This window comes from Rhinolophus sinicus, chromosome 17 (genome assembly GCF_057876585.1).
Source record: "Rhinolophus sinicus isolate RSI-liver-muscle chromosome 17, RSI-T2T, whole genome shotgun sequence".
Lineage (NCBI taxonomy): Eukaryota > Metazoa > Chordata > Mammalia > Chiroptera > Rhinolophidae > Rhinolophus > Rhinolophus sinicus.
The window spans coordinates 148,295,577-148,313,610 of NC_142517.1; the positions used below are offsets into that span (position 1 = coordinate 148,295,577).

General features: G+C 41.1%; 1 protein-coding gene across 2 annotated transcripts in view; it reads left to right on the forward strand.

Annotated features, from left to right (window-relative positions):
• Nucleotides 1–5,177: 5,177 nt before the first annotated feature.
• GPD2 (glycerol-3-phosphate dehydrogenase 2) overlaps nucleotides 5,178–18,034 on the forward strand; it is a 134,667-nt gene continuing 121,810 nt past the window's right edge. The window contains exon 1 of one of the 2 annotated variants that reach the window (XM_019727175.3): nucleotides 5,178–5,516. The gene's annotated coding sequence lies outside the window, so the exon portion shown is untranslated. Of the gene's footprint in view, nucleotides 5,517–5,738; nucleotides 6,166–18,034 lie in introns of those variants that run through there. The other variant, XM_019727174.3, reaches the window with a different exon arrangement.

Consider the following 18,034-nt stretch of genomic DNA (forward strand, 5'->3'; position numbering starts at 1 on the left):
AATCACTGACGTGGGAAGATTTCCTTGGCTATTTTTAGACATCTATAATTTTGCTTTTAAGAATTCAAGTAACAAGTAGGTGAGGGCCTACTAAATGAGCTGTTCTAATCTCAAAGACCCAAAAGTCACTGGTCCGCTCCTGTTCAAGGATTTTTTCCTGGATAGCACTGTAAATTTTTTATAAACTCTATATTAATCTTTTTTCTTTGTAAGTAGTAAACTTGTAGTCTTTGTTTCATTTCTGGCTATCTTCTTAGTGTTCACATCTATTGTTAACAACAAGTGAGATTATAGGTGCATATAGTACTTAAATAATGTAAACTACTAAAATACACCCGAGTAAAAATATATAACGTAAGAAATATGTGAACACACACAGCAATTAGAGCTCCGAACAAAGGTGTCTTGGCTCAATATTGAACCAAGAGTCAGGATGTCTGGGATATAGCGAAAGAAATTGACATTGATGATACAATATTATCCCATTCAATCCTAGTTTGGTCATTTGCTAGTTGTGTTACCTTAAGTATGTTCTTCAACAATTTTGAACCTCAATTTACCCATTTGTAAAAACAAAACAACCCCCCCCAAAAAAAAAAAAACTCACAGAGTTACTCTGAGGGTAAAGATTACATGTGCCTTGTTAAAACTAGTGCCTGGCAGACTAAACACTATGTGAATGTTCACTATTAGCATCCTCACCAGGGAGGAAACTGAGGCTTAGGGAGGCTGGAGAACCAGGTCCAGGTTAAAGAACTTAGAAAGAGGATGGATTTGACGCCCACACACTGCTCTCTTTACCAAGCAGTTTCTCATTTCAGTCTTGACTATATGTTTAGCTAACTAAATAACCTTAGATAAGATACTTAATACGTCTGGGCCTTGATTTCATCAGTTGTAAAACAAAAATGTGGGCATTAATAACATTTACAGCGCCTTTCAATCCTTACATTACATACATTTTATAATGAGTTTTGGTGACTAATGAGCACTTGGGGAAAATTTGTTTCTCTCTTGTGGACCAAAAAGGGATTCTATGGAAAGTAACAACAGGGTGATCTGATCATACATTTCTAACTGGGCAGATGATGGTCTGTAGTTGCATCCTAGGCATATACTTTTAGTGAAAGGCTTATCTTTGCTCTGAGCAAGCCCTGTCCATTGTTTCTGTGCATCTAGGTTAACACACCTTTGAAATGCCTCTTTTCAGACCCCTCAGAAGGGAAACCAGTCTCAAGAGAGTACATAAACTTGTCAACTATCATGTAATCCAATCACTGTCTTGCTTTCTCCTACCTTCGTGTCATCTTCCTTATGTTCCCTCCTTAATTCCAAATGAATAAATGAAGCCGCAGCTGCCTTTCTAAGAAGCATTTTCTCAGTCTGTTGAGATCTTGCTTCTCGGCATGTCCTCTGTTTGGCTCAAACAAATTTTTATAAAAATTCTCTACAGGTTTCGACATTTTATGTCGACACCCTAGAAATGGGCAGGACCTAAAGCAGTTGGCTCTTGGCATGTGGCAGATGGTTATAAAAGGTGCTTGGTAGAATCACCAGTGGAAGGTTCCTCCATGTTGGGGCAATTTCACCCCCAGCAGCTGGGTTTCAGGTATCTCAGTAGCAGGTACCTACCCTCTATGCTCGGGAAAGGAAGAACGCAGTCATATTGTTACACTCGAGTATAGAAGATAACTTAAGTTCATCTGACAACACTACAAAAGCAAGATAAATTAAACTTATGCTTTGGTAAAATGGAAAGAAGAAAGCTTTTTAGATTTTGGTGGCCATGTGAGGCTAAAAACCCATGGCAGTCCTGAAGTTTTGTTAGGCAGATGAGAAAAGTGTTAGGTGGCACCAAAGATATTTGACACTCTCAATCTGAAAGACAGTAAACATAGTTTCATTCCAAATGCTGAATCATGCTTATGATGACAAGGAGAAGCACTTAAGACTCTAACTTCCCTGAGGTACTGGTCTTCAGCAGATTGCTTCTGCTGAAATAATTACAAGTTTTTAAATTGGGTTATGGTAAGTGCTTCCCCTCCTACAACCTCACTCAGTTTTCCTCATTTTTAGCCTTCAACCTGTTTGTTTGGTTTTGTTTTAATTCCGTGAGCAAAAAGAAGCTGTAGCAGTGTATGTGTATATAGGAAAGGTTTTTAATATAGTTTGTGGATCTAGTGTGATCCACAGTGTAATTCTGCACAGTAGTTCCAAAATTAATGATTATTCTCCTTCTCCCCACAACATTACCTTAAAAATGAAAGAAATTGCCTAGGCATATGAAAAATTATGCTCCTGTTAGATACCCCAGTCAGTAACCGAACTCTTTTAGTGGAATTCTTGTCAGAACAAGCAAGTGACAGGGGCAGAGATAGAGAGGTAGAAAGCTACTTTAGGTACTCATAAATAATATCCTAAATTTTAAAGCATTATGTATAAGGAAATGTATGTAAAAGGAAAACATTATTTTTATATTTTATTCCCTCTAGAAAATACTGATGAAGTAAATAGAGAATGGGTTTTGATTTTGTAAGTTTCTGAGGGTCTTGAAGCAGAGGTATAAACTTTTGTGTTTTGAAACTAGCTCATGTTCATCTTTAAAAATTAAATCAAAAAAATTTTTTTAGCACTTTTGCCTTGAACAAAAATGGATGTCTAATTATGCTGAATAATCACAAGTCAGCTATGTTTTCATGCAGTGAATGGAAGCAACTATTTTACAACACTTTCCTATTTTTAACATTTTTTTCAAGGCTGTACTTGAGATAGTTTCAAGGTGTGTGTATAGCAGGGGGAAGTGGAGGGTGGAGGTGGGGTTGTTTAGAAAAAGAAGATCCAGAGTAAACTGCTGATAGTATTAAACTTCCTTATCTCTCCTCCCTTACCCTCTCCTATACACACCTTTTTCCTTTAGTGATTTTCCTGAATTCTAATGTCCTGCTTTCCTTTGGTTGTTTTGGGCTCCAACTTTGGCAAGAGAAATCATGTCCAATGCTATTGACATTTTTCACCTCCTCAAAAATTTCTGCTTCCTCCCATGTCCTAGTCCATCGGGGTGTGACTTGGGTTAGACCATCATGGATAGTCATAGGTTATTGATGACAACTGAATCCCTGGCTGGCTTGTTAGCTGGCAAAGTGACTGGGACTTTTGGGGAAAATAAACAGTAGATATAATAAGGCCTGCAACTAATCATTCACCCAAGCATTCATTTCAAATCATTAAACACTTATCAAACATCTATTACATTACAGGCTAGGCACCAAAGTGAATAACAGATGGTTTCCATTTTCCAAGCACTGAACTGTTCTGGGAGAATTAGGGAAAAAGAAATCCAGGCCTGGCACCTCGATTCAACTACATTCTTCTGTGTGACATGTTGCTCTTCCAGATAAATGTTTGGGATTTGATAATGTATAAAAGTATTGGTCTATTACAGGGGTTCTCAACCCTGGCTGCTTACATTAGTCACCTGGGGGAGCTTTGAACCAGTTTTCTCAAGCTTTAGTGTGCATCAGAATCACCTGAAGGACTTATTAAATAAGATCGCTAAGTCCCAGCGTGAGTTTAGGAATTAGTGTAGAGTGAAGCCAAATTTGCTTTTCTGTCAAGTTCTCAGGTGATGCTATTGGCTGCTGGCTCCCAAGGCGACCCTTTGAGAATCAGTTTTATAATATAAGGATTTCCATGTTCCATCCAGACTGATCTAATTAGTGGGGGAATGGGAACCTGGTATCAGTCATTTTATAACCTCTTCTCCCATTCTAATGTGTATCGTGGGGGAGGAACAAACTTTCCTCTAACCTTCTAGGTTCTTCCAGCTGGTCTAATAATCCAATCCCAATCAGCATGAGACAGATTAACGAGAAAAATAACCAAATTTAATTACATACATGCCTATTGAGACAGGATAGCTAGCCTGTTGTTAGGTAAACTGGGAAGTCCCAGGTAGAACAAACAAAGGCAACCGTATCTTGGAACTCCAGGTTCTGAAATGACTCATTCGCTCCAGGGCAACAATGTAATTGTGCTCTGGGGATAAATGGGTTATTTTGTAAATCCCTTCAGTCTGGACAAACAGAGCGAATTTGACAGACAAAATCCATCAGAAGGTGCCAACTCTCTTCCCCAGCATGCTAGAGAAAGTATAAGAGTTTTTGCCTTAGCCAGTGGGCATTCCAGTTTCAGGTACCCCTTCTCTTAAGAGAGCTGTACTTTCACTTTAACAAAAATCTTTGCTCCTTTACCTTTCCTTCCGAGTCTGCATTCTCATTCTTTGGGTACGTGAGACCAAGATCTCTGGGTACCAGATACCAGAATCTTGTATCATTTGGGGGACCAGATCCCTGTATCACTACAGGAACACCACATACATGAGGAGTTCAGAGACAGAAAGGAAAAATGAAGTATATATGGAATTCTGAGCTAAAATGAGATCAGGCCCTTGGGGCTTCAGAGCAGAGGAAGGTCATTCACAGGACAATAAGAAGAGCATGTGTTTAGTAATTAGATATTTTAGCTGCCTTGCAGGGAATACCAGGGCTGAGGTTCTGATAAGTCATAAAAAGTTGTTTCTGGTGATAACTCTTATTATCTGCAAGATTCCAATCTAGATTCTTTAAGGGAGAGGTAAAAGTTTCTGCAGGACTCCCCTCCCCCGCCCCCCCCCCTCCCCAGGGTCTCCATTATCTCAGCTCAAAATAACCCACATGCCAAAGTAGTACATCTTGGGGAGGCCTGTTCTGAACCCCTTCACGAGCCAAGGCTGACAACCACTGTTCTTCTGGATACACTACCACTGGATGGGCTGGTTTCCTGAAGTTACTGTCGTAGGAGTTTGGGATCCAATTCCTCTGGGTCAATTTTAATAATTCTGCAGTATTTAAAGAAACTAGTAAGTGACTTAATAAATAATTGGAAAAAAACACTACTGCGATTTGGATTCAAATTTATTTGGCTGCCTTCCTTTGGAAGGCCTTTCCAACACTCCTCTGGTTATTTTCCAATACCATGGTAGAAAGGTTATTTTTAAAGTGCCCAGAGGTCTTCGGAGGAAAGGTCTTAAAGAAATGGGGTCCCTTTGAACCACATCTGCACCTCCCTTGGGTCCGCTTGGGTTGGTTTAGCACTTGTAGTTCCAACAAGCGAGCTGGGCATGCTCAGTGGGCAGGGTCAGTTTTGGGGGGTGCAACTGGGAAGCCTGCTGCTGTGCTGCGGGATTCTCTGCCTCCCCCCACCTGTACGAGGCTGGGCCTCAGGAGCCTGTGCTTAGCATCCCAACCCCTGGGGCTTTGGCTTAGTCTTCCCTACGGGTCCCCGCGCTGACATTCGGGCGGGGAGTCAGGAGGCCGGGCGCGCCTGCAGAGCGCGCGGGGGGAGCCCGGGCGAGGGCTCTGGGCTCTGACGGCGGGATTCCAGGGGTCCGCCCGCCTCCTAGACGCGTTTGTAGGCCCAGGGAAGCCTGCCCGGCAAGTGGGGGAAGCCAGATTCGTGGGCGGGTGACAAGAAAGCAGGTAAGCCAGCCCCGCCGGCCTGCAAGCGGACGAGTGTCTCGCGTGGTGGAGGGCAGACGTAATGGGACACCTCCACCATCTTCCCCCGGCCTTTCCTGCTCAAGGCGGAGCGGAGGGTCTGGGGTGCGGCACGGCGAGGGCGCAGGGCAGTAACCGCCACCTGGGCGAGGGCCATCGCAGCCGCCGCGCCGCGGCCCCACCCGGCTGGCCTCACGTCCCCGTGTCTGGGTTCAGGCACGTTCATTGGGCGGCGGCAACCTCGCCAGCTCGCCGCCCGCTGGTGCGCAGTGCTTGCCTCCCCCACCCCACGGCCCTGGCTCCATCCTCCACTTCCGCGTTTCCCTGCTGGGCCCGCGAAGCCTGGGCCCGAAATATCCGGGTTGGATGTGGCGGCCGCGCCACTCAGGCCAGCCCTCGGGGAGGGAGGAGGAGCAGGAGCGGGAGGAGGAAGTGGCCGCGGGGGCGGGGGAGCGGCGAAGCCGGGCGCGTTGGGTTACACTGGCTCAGCCTGCCCCGAGTGACATCCACGCGCACCTCGCCGCGAGTACCAGGGCTGAGGCTCTGATTCCTGGGGTGGCCGTCTCCTCCCCGGCCGGAGGAACTAGGTGCTCCAGCCCTCTCTCCCCTCGCGCCAGAAGATCAGTGTCAGGTGTGTGCTTCCTGGGAGAGTGGGTTCCCTCGCCCCCAGGGTTTTAGGGGCCACGGACCCTTTCTGACCCGGGATAGTCCTCTACGACTCCGGTGTTGGGCTGGGTGGTGGCCAGAATCTGGGGAAAGATTTTAGGATTTCTCCCCAACAACAGAAGGTGGACTCATTCTTATGTAGGAATTAGCTGTTTACGTTTTGGAGGGCGGTGGGGTGTAGTAATAATTCACCTTAGTTAAGTGGCAGGACTTTGGGGCAAGGGTTGGTATCTAACTGCAAGTTTACTGCAAACTTTTGTCTTGTGGATGTTGTTGGCTCGTCTGATGATCATTGCTCCTTTCTGAAGCAAGGGAGGGAAAGATTCTAGAAGGGGGCTGAGGCTTCTTTGAGGACCGTAGCAACTGGAAGGTGACAGTTCTAGGAGGAAATGGAAGGCATACACTGATGAACCTAAACGAGCCTCCACTCCCCAGGTAGTAACTTCTACTGAACAAAAAGAGACTTGTGAAGAATGCTTTGTCAGGAAGGTATAGCCTATGAATGAAGTGTTGCTCGTAGCAGCTGGGCTCTAGACTGCCTCCCACCCAGGCAGAGGACCATTCACTCCTGAACAGCCTTCCTTAGGAGTTCCAAAGTCATTTACAAACACAAATTCTCACAGTCTTAGTGGCATGGGCCAACCCAAATTACATAACACATTATAAATATCATGAGGCAGCTATAGAAATAGCTAACAGCTAATTTAGTCAACTTATACTCATATATAAATAGGTGAGGGAAGGCAGGGTAAGTTACACCCAGTCTTTATTGCTTAAAACAAAACTGTTAGAATTTTGCACATGTTCCAAGTTTAAGAGATGGGAAGTTTCTTTTTGGAGTGTGGAGGGTGATGCAACTGCTGCACTGGGGCCTGGTGGCTAGCTGCTGAGCACTCTAGTTTCTAAGTCCTACATTTTTGCTGGCCGTCTGCTGAGACTGGATGCCATTGCCCAATGGATACCAAGTGCAGCCTGGGGAAACTTCTGATGTGGATGTTGAAACCTCTCTGTCTTTGTTCTAGGGGCATATGCCAAGTTATAACACTCCGTTGATTTTTACAAATCAACTCATCAAACAATGCAGCAGTACCATAGTGAATAATGGATAAAAGATGGAATTTGGGTTTGAGAACCAACATTGGTGGAGCTGTCCATTCTGATATCTCACATAGTCACTTTATTTTATAAATAAATTCTGAATAGCATTAAAGCTCTGCTTCCTTTCCCCTCCCTCTGATTTATTAAAAGATGCAATGGGCTGGCTCAGTAATTGACGATAGAGCCACAGTATTACCAATTATCAGTGGGTTTTAAACCCCCTGCCCCCCAGTTTAATTTTTGTAACTATTTAATCATATTTTAAAAGATTCCACTGTCATTGTACAAAAATCATATTGGAAAATTACTGTAGCTCTAAAATTATGCTCTTTGGATATATGTTTTCTATCTTTCATCACTAGCATGTAAGTTCTGTGAGAGGGCGTGCTCAGCCTCACACACTTTGGTATTTCTAGGGCCTAGAGTGGTGACTAGCTTGTAATAAGCACTCAATAAATGTTTTCTTGATGAGTGACTACACAGCCAAACTCTAGCTGAGTGTAGTGGGGGAAAGAAAACCAGATTTTGGCCTTAGATAACCTATTCAAACTCACTGAGCCTCAATTGTCTTGGCAAAATGTGGATAATAATATATGATATAATACATGCAAAGTTGCTAGTAATGGACCTGTCAGGTAGTAGACTTCAAAATATTAGTTTCCTTTCTTCTTATATTTTTAATTTTTATATTCCAAACAGGAAGATTTGGACAAAGCATGTAGTTAGCTAGATAATTTAGCTCTTGCATGTTGTGTATGAATTATCCAGGCTTTCTCCTCTTTAATTTGGTGTGCGTGATTGGGGGTTGGGGGGTTAGTGGCAGCTATGGTTATTCGCGAAGGGAATGGGGAAGGTGGTTAGTGGCAGCTATGGTTATTAGCGAAGGGAAGCAATTTCCAGATCATTATCTAGTTTTGCCTCTTTTCTTTCTTCTTGTTCTGTTCTTGTTCTTCTTCTCCTCCTTCTCCTTCTGCTTCTTTTCTTCTTCTTCTCGCCCCCCCGCCCCCCCCCCCCTTGTTTTAAAATGTGATGTTTCTGCTTAGGTTTTCCAAAACTTGATTCTATTTGTCAATACCTGGACTCAATGGGTTGTCCTAACTGCAGAAACAACACTTCAGAAAGAGCATTGGAAATCAAATGTGTGTAACATTTGTTTTCTTAAATGAAGTCTTCTGTAGGCTTGTGCAGCATTATATAGTACCAAGTTCTAGGTAAAGAAAAAGTATGGTTATCCTGCATTTGAGAAGTTAGAATTTGTTTAATGGGATAAAGCATAGATGTAAAACAATTCGAGAATAACATACAATCTTGCATAGTTATAACCTAGTGCTAGAATGTTGGCTCTTTTGATTATAGAAGGGAAATTTTAACATGGGCTCAAGTAGTCGAGGCAATTTTGTGATGAAGATGATGTCACTTCAGCAACAGAGAAACTTAAAGTTTCCTGAAGATTATAGCGAAAGAAGACCATCTTGTTTCAAGAATGTTTGCTATTTTGTACTGCAGTGTACGTGTATTAAAAAGCCAGCACAATCATATACTTTCAAAAGTGTACTTTCTATGGAAAAGTATGTTAGAAACCTACGGTAAAATTCTGTATGTGCAGTAAATCATATACTTTTCACTATGTCTTTGAAGTTTTAAAGCCCAGGATTGGAGTTAAAAATTATAACTTTATTCTTGCCACTTTTAACACATTTCTGTAAAAGTGTGTCACATGGCCTGCCTGTTACTCTATCCAATTGTGTACAATGGGATATCGTTTTCATCTGAGGTTTCAGGGGAACATTACTAGTCTGTAGGTTTAGGACCCCCATAACTGGCTCATTTCAGGGTTGTTATTTTAGGAGATAGGGAAGAACTGAGTGGAACTAAACTAAGAAGATATTATCAAAGTATTTTTAGATGCTCATCAAAATACTTAGATAATTACAGCAGGACTCATCACCTTTGAGATAAGATGAAAACTTGGAAGTTACGTCATAGAGGAAGAAGCAACTAATAAAGGACATGTTGTATATTTCCTTGATTTAAAATGGTTGACTGATGGAGGAAAGAAACATAGAAGGGAGAGATGAATAGACTCAACTTCAAGTGAGAAAAGTCAAGGGCCAAGGTGGCTGCAAGCCAGGAAATCTCTAACAACTTTAAAGGAGACCTCTTCCTGAATTATCTGACCAGGGATCGCAGGGACATTTAAGGAAAAAGAAACACGAGGAGCTGATGGTTTTAATACTGAGAGTGTTTAGGTGATTGTGGTCAGAGTTTGTCCAGAACTCTAATTTTGTGTCCTGATATGAATGTGACCATGATTTTTTATTTGTTGTTTCTTGTTTTCCAGGATTTTCATCTTTTTTGGAGGGTCTTACTGGTTCTTTGTGTTAAATGTTTCTTCCTGTATCTTTTCTGTGCTCTTGTTTCTCATTTTTCAGTTGAAAATTTTATGTTGGTTCTTTCAAAATCCGATTTCTGGTTTATGCAGTAGACAAAACATGGTTTCTGATTTTAATTAGGTCAAGCTTTGTTTCTAATAGTTTACTAAAATTAATGGGAAAAAAATTAGTTCATGTAAAATATTTCTCTCCCAACTAAAAATTTATTGTGACGTCTGTATTAACAGCACTTTAAAGCATTATTTGGAATATCATTTAATTATTCAGGCAAATTGAAATTACTAATGTAATAATTTATTTTTAAATAGTGAGATACTGTTAAAATGTGTGTATTTTTGAACAATTACTGTTTAACTTAGATTTTTTTTTCAAGTTTCATATTTTTCAAATAGCAATATGTCTTCTGTGGAATCTCATATTTGATTACCCACTATATCCTTGTGTAAAAGGTTTTAATATAGAGGAGAAAACAAAACTTGCAAACTATAACAGAGGGGATATTTTCTGAAAATGAGATTTCTAGAAGCTGCCACTGTCAAATGAGATGGTCTCTGAGTATGACTTGTTGACATATGCTTAGAAAGCTTTATTACTTACCTTATACCCAACAGTGACTACTAGAGTAAGTTAGTTATACACAGTAGGAACAAAAGTTTATGTTCAAGGTCAACATTTTAGGAAAATTTTGGTTAAGATTTTATGCCATTATTATTTCAATGAAACACAATAAACTTCTAAATGTATTTGAAAAGTGATGAAAATAATCACTAGGTACTAGGTTCTCAAAAGTCATTTTACTTTTATTTAAATGGAATAAAGAAAGGATGTTTTGTTTCACTGTGGTAATGTCAGAACTGCTTTGATCCTGTTACTCTTTGTTCCTCCCTTCTGTGGGTCACTCTGTGTTATTGAATCAAGTTCTAAATACTTGTCTTGGAATTTATGACTTCTGCAGTCTTTCCCCAGCTTTAAGTTTCTGCCCTTATTTTCTAGCCAAATTGGACTACTTGGAATTCTTTTAATCTCTCTTATTCCTACTGCTGATCCTATACTTATGATCTTTCTTCTACTTCGCCTTTTTGAAATCCTACCAATCCTTGTATGTCCTGACCCAACTGGCTGCCGGTTTCATGATGCTTTCCCTCACTGCCCCACTCAGAAGTGTTATGTATACTTTCTTTTCTTTTTGTCTTAAAGTCTATTTTTTTTAAAATTTAAGTATAGTTGGTACACAATATTATATTAGTTTCAGATGTACAATCTAATGGTTTGACATTTATATACCTTATGATGTGATCACCACACTAAGTCTAGTAACCATCTGTCACCATGCAAAGTTATCACACTGTTATTGACTATATTTCCCTTCACCTTTTTCCTCTTTCTCCTCTCCCATTCCCCTGTCTTCTGGCAACCATCAGTTTGTTCTTTGTTCCTATGAATCTGTTTTTGTGTTGTTTGTTTGGTTTGGTTTTTTTAGGTTCCACATGCAAGTGAAATCATATAGTATTATATTTGTCTTTCTCTGTCTCATTTCACTGAGCACAATACCCTCTAGGTCCATTCATGTTGTCGCAAGTAGCAAGATGTCATTCTTTTTTTATGGCTGAGTAATATTCCATTGTAAATATATACCACATCTTTATCTGTTCATCTATCAATGGGCAACTAGGTTGCTTCCATATCTTGGCTATTGTAAATAAAACTGCAGCGAATGTGTACATTTTCTAGACCCTTTACTCTTTTTTGCCACTCACAAGTCTCTTATTTACTCCTTTCTATTATAATTCTTTTCCTGCAGATCATGTAGAGCAAGGGCTGGGTCTTACACAATTTTATAGACCTCACATGCCCAACCTACATGCTTTGCATGTGGAGGCCACATAGTAAATAGTTGTTGAGTGAATAATTGCCTCATAATTCACTTATCACTTAATTACTCAAGAAATAAATGGCAAAAATGGGTTGTGTGTGATAAGACACAATCACACAGGCAGATGCATCTCAGCTAATCAGGTAAACTGGATACTATTTTTTTTTCCGGCCTCCCCTCTCTCCCTACACATTTGGCAGTTTTGATATCTAAAGGATATTTAGGAAGAGGGAAGGACATCATTACAGTTGAACCAAAGTTATAAAAGCAATCCCTGAAGAACATCAGTGGAGGAATATACAAATGAGGAGGTCATTTAATGTCCACTGAGGACTCGGCCATCTTGTCAGAGCTCTGAGGGCTCCCCCTTCACGCCTTTCTCCCTTCTCCCCTCACCTGCCCACCTACTTCAGTCTCTTAAGAAAGAATCCAGACAATTAATTCACAACAAGATGATTGATAAAATTAACTTGTCACCTTCTCAAAGGTCTTTGGATTCTAAGGGGACCAAAACCTTGGGGACCTTATGTAGGCTAGGTAGAAGGATCTTTTGGGGAGCAGTGTTTGTTGCTGTGAATCCCAGACGTCACATTAGAGAGCCACTCATGCTATGGTCTCTGCACCTTTCAATTTCTTCCTCTGTAACATGTCTTTTTATTATTAATAATGAATGGTAAATAGCAATCACCGTCTTCTCGGCACACTGCTAAGTGCTTTGTGCCCATTGTTTCACACATCAACAGTGAACCCTGTCATATCATTGTGGAAACAATTCCAGAGAACTGAAGTGACTCACTCAAAGCTCCATAGTTATTTATGTAGTCACACAGAAACTCTCTTGAAAATGCTGTAAAGAAATAATAGAATCCGGAGATAATTCCACTGGCATTTCTGTAATGTACTTCCTGCTTTTTGCTACTTTGGATTCCATTCCTTGACTCACTGAACTTTGCCACCTTCTAATACTTCACCCTGTGGTTCAACAGTTTCCACCCATGGTGGTGAACTTTTTCACATATTGAATGCATAGCACAGTATGCCAGCCTTGTTCCTTTTGATTTGACTTCTAGGAACCCATGACATTATTAAAATCCTCCTCAGTCTTAATGGATGTGGAAACAACCTGCCACTTGGTATCAATTTCCTTTTCCACTCCTACACCTGGGTTTGTGAATGCTAGCGGGAAAATGAACAGACATGCAAATTGGTGGTACATACAAATTGGTGTTCTCCAGCTGTAGCCACGAGGCTGTCGGCACCTGTTTCTAGAGAGCACCTTTTTCCTTTTCTTGCCATAGTTTTTCCAAACCTTCAGCATTTTCTTTGAACTTTTTACCCCACCTGTGTATTTTTTTTTTTTAAGCAGAAGATGATTGTTAGTGGTTAGAGCAGACTAAACTGTTACAACAGAAAGATTTGAAAATAGATAAAAGCACAAACCCAGCTGAAGTTTACTTCTTGATCATGTCTTTGTTGGTGAATGGCTTTCCTCCACGGGATGAATCAGGTACCTGGAACCTTTCATTTTGTGACTCTGCCTTCCTTTAGGGCTTTGTTTTTAACTGCGTCCTGCTAGTGGAAAGTGAAAGAGGAGAGGCATGTCCACTTTTTAAATGCTTAGTCTTGAAATGAATGTGTCAGTTCTGTTTGCATACTATTGGCCAGAAGTCAGGTGCACAGACATACTTATCAGCAAAGGGAGATTGGCAAACGTAGTCTAGCTGGGAGCCCTGGAAGAAGAGAACATGGGTTTGTAGTGAAGTGTTCTCACGTCCTGTTGTACTGAGAAAACACAGATATGTCAGTATCTGTTAATATTTTGCTCTCCTCTCCTCATCTTCCCTGTGTCTGAATACATCAACTCTATCATTCACTACCAACTTAGAGGTAGAGTTATCCAAAGTTGATGCTTTCCCCAAAGTTCTGGGCCCCCACCCCTTCGGATACCTTACTCTATGAAATTTCTCCATGTTTTCCTGCATTTTAAACATTTACAAGAATGCTCAAGATTCTCCCATCACAAAGACAAACAAGTAAAAACCAAAACGATTCCTCCACCCTGTGCTCCTCTCTTGCTACATGCTCACTTCCTCCTTTCTTTCAAGGTATGCTTCCTGAAAGTTATTTTATATGTTGTTTTCTACTTGATCATCTTTACACTACAACTGATGGAAATGTGGTTTCTGTCTTAGATGAATCTCTTCTTTTTATGATTATTGGTGTCTTCCTGACAGGCAAATCAGTGGGACTTTATTGCTTGACATTTTTGTGCAACCCATCCTTTGTGAAACTGAACTTTCACGATGCTATTATGATTTTTGTTTTTCTTTAGGACTACTCCTTATGGATCTCTTTGAAAGTTCTTCCCTTTGATGTTGGAGTTCCCAGGGTCTGTCCTTAATTCACTGTCCTATGTTTGTAGATGCTTTCTACACCATCAAGTTTGTCTAGATCCCATTTCAATCATTCCCAAGTTCACATTCCCAACCAGAGCTCTTCCCTGAGTTCAGACTCAGTGGACATTTCCATTTGGATGTCCACAGTCAAGACAGGACTCACCATCTCTGCACCCTCCCTCTGCCCCTCCCTAATGCTGTCTCTCCTCTCATTGGAGAGCATCACCATGCTTTCTCCTACCTAAATCATCCATTTGTTAAGTTTATTTAGCACCTAATTATATGCCAGGACTTGTACTAGAAATTAAGATGATAGTGGTGTACAAAACAGATATACTCTGCTCTTACAGAGTTTACATTCTGGGGTTTGGGGGAAGAAATAATAATGATTAAATAAAGGCAAGACATATGAGATGATCACATAGCTATGTGATTATGTTGGATTTGGATGGTTTGGGAAAGCCTCTCTGAGGAACTGATATTTGAGCTGGATTCTGAAAGACCAGAAGGAGCTAGCTGTGCAAAGATGAGGAGCAGATTATTCCAGGCAGGGAAGACAGTGGGTATAAAAACTGTAATTGTATTCCTGATAAATTTGATGGGCAGAAGCAGGTAAATAAACCTGAAGCTTAGTGGGTGAGAGTGAGAGGTTTCTGTATTAGTTTCCTGTGGCTGCTGTAACAAAGTACCACACACTTGGTAGTTTAAAACAACATTTATTTTCTCATAGTTCAGGTGGCCAGTAGTTCAAAATCAGTATCACTGGGCCACAATCAAGGTGTTGGCAGTCTGTGCTCCCTTCTGAGGCTCTAGGGGAGAATCTGCTCCTTGCTTCTTCCAGTTGCTGGTGGCTTACAGCATTCAGTAGCCTTTGGCTGCCTTGCTCCAATCTCTGCCTCTATGGTCATAACACCTTCTCCTCTGTGTGTGTCAGACAGCCCTTTGCCCCCCTCTTGTAATGATATATGTGATTGTATCTGGGACCCACCCTGAAAATTCAGGATAATTTCTCCATCTCAAGATTCTTTGTTTAATCACAGTTGCAAAGTCGTGTGTGTGTGTGTGTGTGTGTGTGTGTGTGTGTGTGTATGTGTGTGTGTGTTATAACAGTCACAGGTTCCAGGGTTTAGGATGTGGATATCTTTTGGGTGCCACTATTCAGTCTACCACAGTGTACAAGAGAATATTTAAAAGTAGGCAAGGGCCACATCCTATTGAGCTTTATAAGTGAGAATAAGGCATTTAGATTTTCATTTTTCAATGATATAAGCCATTGGATGATTATATGCCACTAAATGACATGATGTGGTTTTGCTATAAAACAGTGTCTCAACTTTTTTATTATCTCTCTAAGAAGAAAAATTAAATTGAAATTAATTAAACATTTAAATTAAAATTTGCCTAGCAAGAGAGTATTCATTAAGTATTAAGGAATACGATTTTGTTGGGTAGAGTTGAGCTTTGGAGGACAACAAATCATTGTCATATATAATATGTCTCCCCTGTCTCCCTTCCAAGAACCAGTGTTGTCCCCTTGTGGATGTTATGTCCATACTGAGAATATATGCTATCAAAGATTGCTCTGGCTGCTAAAAAGTAGGCTGGATTAGGGTAGACTGGGGAGGGAAGATTGGAAGCGGGACTTCAGTTAAGAGTCTATTTTAGTTGCTCAACTGAGAAATTATAGTTGTATGGACAGGCATTGTGTTCAAGATGGAAAGAAGTGGATGGATTTGGGATGTTCTGAGATAGAGTTAGTTGACTGAATTTGCTGTTAGATTAATTATCCGGAGAGAGGAAACAAGAATCTAGACAAAGACTTACATTTGTTTTTAGCTTGAGCAATGGGCCATAAGCTGAGAAGGGGATAATTGGGAGAGAAGCAGGCTTGATGGAAGACATAAAATATTTTGCTTGGACTATTAAATTTGAGGTGCTTATTAGACATTTCTTGGGGGATATCAGACAGTTATCCCCAAAGTGGATATCCAGTGGATAAATGGAGTTTGGAGATTCTAGGAGGGGTTTTGGCTGAAATACAGAGGTAGGAGTTATTTGCATATAGATTTTATTTGATACTGGATGGAATTACACATAGAGAATGTATAGATAGAGAAGAGGGCCATTGGAGCATTGTATTATGTAGAAGAGAAGGATGAGTTGCCAGTGGGATAGGAGAGAAGCCAGGAGAGTGTGGTATCCCTGAAGTTAAGAGTTCAAAATATTTTTAAAACGAGGTAGTCCTACTGTGTTAATTACAGAGATTGCATTTGGAGAAATGCGGCCATTTGTGATTTTGACAATCTGACATACGATGAGTTGTGGAAGCAGAGACTGTTTATAGACAACTGTAAGACATTTTATTGTGAAGAGAAGCAGAGAAATGGAAGAGTTCTTGGAAGGAGATATTGGTTAAGGAAGGTTTGCCAGGAACAGAGTAATAGAATGAGTTTAAGTAGAGAGTAAATGATAGAATGATTAAGTAGAGAGGAAAAACTGAGGAAGGCAAGAGAGAGGGATGGATATTGTTGGAGTACAATTCCTAACGATCCAGGAAGGGAGGAGATCTAGGGCACAAATGAAGAGGCTGGTGGTTACTAGGAACAGGGACATTTCATTACAGTAAACGGAAGATGGGTACAGGTCATGGTTTGGGTGGTGGGAAGCCACACCTCTTTATACCGGCTGAACATTAGACTTAAATGTGAAAGTATAAACAACTTCCTCTTGATGAGGTGCTGGGAAAACAGTGTTAATGGGCTGCAGCCTTCAAAATTCAGGTTAAATCTTGCTTTCTCCATGTTTTCAGGGTGAAAGGAATATTCAGAGGAGAGAACATTATGCAGTTGGCTGAGGATAGATATTGAGTTTCAGAGGGCAGAATGGAAAGGGAGGATGGCTGAGAAGGTGAGACATAGGGCAGTTCGGGCCTCTGGTGATGACAGGTACAGCGGATTGTGGAGTGTGCTGGGATTAGTCCTGTGATGTCTTGGAGGAAGCTGGGTGCAGCACCTTGTGGCAACTCCTGTTGACATGGTGGCCAAGTGTGAGTAAAAGCCGCCTCAGAGTATCTGTAGCCTTAGGGCATGTCCTAATGTCCTGGTGGCCAACTGGAGTGTAAAGACCTCCGTGGGGACTGTTCTCAAGTGGCAAAGAGCACCAGGTGCTCCGAGGGCCTCTTGCCAGCCTAGATGGTGGTGTAACTCCAGGAGGAGGTGCTTTCTCCTATTTGGCAGAAGCTAAGGTATGTGCTGTTTCTGGAGGAATCATCTTAGCTGTCTTCCTTCCAAGTGTATTTAGACTCCTGTGGTCTCCGCTCCACTGCCATCGTCATGCGCAGACTTAGTATACCCTTAGGAATTTGTGTATGGATGTTAATACCCAGTCTTCTGATTTCCCTGCTCCCAGACTCATGTTCTTTTCGTTTCCCTGAAGCAAACTGGGAATGAGAGAATGGTGTTTTAAAGGCAAATGTGATTCTGGCTAATCCTACTAGGAATGTTGTAAGGATTAATATAACACATATAAACTGACCAGCACAGTCCTTATAACATAGTATGTAACCAACAAATATGCTTAAAAGCCCACCTTGGCAATCCGTTGCCTACTGGGCAAAACCAAAGTCCTCTGAATAGCATATGCTTGAAAGACCTCCAGAGATTTACTGTGCTGGCCAATTCCATCTGCTCACCTTCCTTATCACTATTGCAGAGCATCCGGTGCTGCAGGCATACCACACCCCCTTGTTCTTGAACATGAAATATTCATTCATGCCATCATGTCTTTGCTTATGTTCACTCTGGACCTGGTGAACCTTCAACACTTGAGTTAATTATTGCTTTCTCTACAAACCTGTCCTGCTGATGTTTCCTATATCCCCTTTCCTCTAGGGGTAATTACTCCCTTAGCCCCTTGTCCAAACCTTATTTGTATCACTTGTATTTGTTTTAGAATTTTCCTCTATAAGCTATGAGTTCCCTTAGGGCAGAAATGATAAATTATTCATCTTTATTTACTCACACTCTAACACAGTAGGTGCCCAATGAATATTCGTTGAATAAATGAAAATTCAAT